Source organism: Dermacentor silvarum, chromosome 6, assembly GCF_013339745.2.
Source record: "Dermacentor silvarum isolate Dsil-2018 chromosome 6, BIME_Dsil_1.4, whole genome shotgun sequence".
Lineage (NCBI taxonomy): Eukaryota > Metazoa > Arthropoda > Arachnida > Ixodida > Ixodidae > Dermacentor > Dermacentor silvarum.
The window spans coordinates 48,878,806-48,880,682 of record NC_051159.1 but is presented as its reverse complement, the minus strand read 5'-3'; positions in this window follow the sequence as shown (position 1 = coordinate 48,880,682).

The following is a 1,877-nucleotide window of genomic DNA, read 5'->3' as shown; positions in this document are numbered from 1 at the left end:
ACATCATCCAGACCGAAATCACGCACCACAAAACCCCCGTGAGATTAGGTCAGGCCAAAATTACGGTCTGGCCCGCTTTCCGGAAGTATGAACACCCCAGAAGCCTAGAGGACATCGAGGAGTGGACCAAGAACGTGATGAACTTGGTTACCAAGTAAACAAAGACCATCCAACTCACTGCGGACAATGCCGACGTTGACCCACACCTAGTTCACCTCTGGGAGGCCAGGCGAGGACTTTTGAAGAGATGGAAGAAGCAGAAAAGAAACCGCAAACTCAAGATCCGCATTGCCGCAGTCTCGCGGCAGGCCGAGGAGTATGCTGAAAAACTCGGACGTCAGAACTGGAATCAAGTGTGCGAACAATTACAGGGAACCCTCTGCAACCGAAAGACCTGGGCCATTCTAAAGACCCTTTTGGCGAAGACGGAATCAAAAACTGTCACGGGGCAACACATACAAAGACTTATACACAACTTCCAGGGCACCGAGAAAGAAGTGCTCGAAGCCATCACCGCGAAATACCTCGGAGACGAACAACAATGGAAGGCGCAGCCAGTCATTCACCCAGAGTACGAGGGGGAACGCAATCCGGATCTAGACCAACCTTTCACCAAGTCGGATATCGTGGCAGCCTTAAAAAATCTCACGAGAAACACGACGCCCGGTAGGGATAAAATTGACAACAAGACCCTCCGTAACCTGGACGACGGGGCGATGGAGAGTTTACTAAAATATCTCAATGAAAGCTGGCAGACCGGCAGTATACCGGCTTCCTGGAAGCACGCGGACGTAACGATGATCCCGAAACCCGGCAAGCCCGTCAAGATACAGAACCTGCGCCCGATCTCTCTGACGTTGTGCGCGGGAAAACTGTTCGAGCACATGGTCCACAATCGACTCTCGCCCTATACCTGGAAGAAGGGGGGCACCTGCCGAACACTATGTTCGGTTTCCGACCAAACCTCTCCATCCAGGACATTCTACTTCAGCTAAAGGAAGAAGGCATCGATGGCCTCAGCACACGCCACAAGAGTGCCATTCTGGTACTCGACGTGAAGGGAGCCTTTGACAACGTCTCATGCGAAGCAATTCTAAACAGCCTACAGCATACCAACAGCGGACGGCGGACATACAACTACGTCCGGGACTTCCTGACGGGTAGAGCGGCGACCATAGGCCTGGGGAACCTCAGGACCGAGAAGTTCCAAATACCGCAGAAAGGAACCCCCAGGGGTCGGTGATCTCACCGTTGCTGTTCAATATAGCGATGAGGGGATTGCCTAACCTCTTGGAGAACATCAGGGGTATCCGTCACGCAATGTATGCAGACGACCTGACCATGTGGACGTGCACGGGATCGGTGGGCGAACAACAAGACGCCCTGCAGGAAGCCATCGACAGGACCGAGCATTATCTACACCGCTGCGGTCTTTCATGCGCGCCGGAAAAGTCGGGGCTCCTGATCCTCAAAAGGAGGACAAGGGGGCGGCCTCCGCAGGAGACACCGGACCCAACGTTGACCCTACATGGAGTCAACATACCCAAGGTGGACGTGCTCCGTTTTCTGGGCCTCACTTTCCAGAAGGACGGTGCCGGTCTCGCCGCCATTAAAAAGCTGCAAGCGACAGTTACCCAAGTCGCGCACTTGGTGCGAAGAATGACTAACAAAAAGCAAGGCCTGAAAGAGCAGGACACAATCAGATTAATACAAGCCCTGATAATCAGCAGAGTCACTTACGGCACCCCGTACCTAGGTCTCAAGAACAGCGAGAGAGACAAATTGAACACCCTAATACGAAAGACCTACAAGCTGGCACTGGGGCTTCCAACGACAACGTCGACGGAGAAGCTACTCAGCCTGGGCATCCACAATAC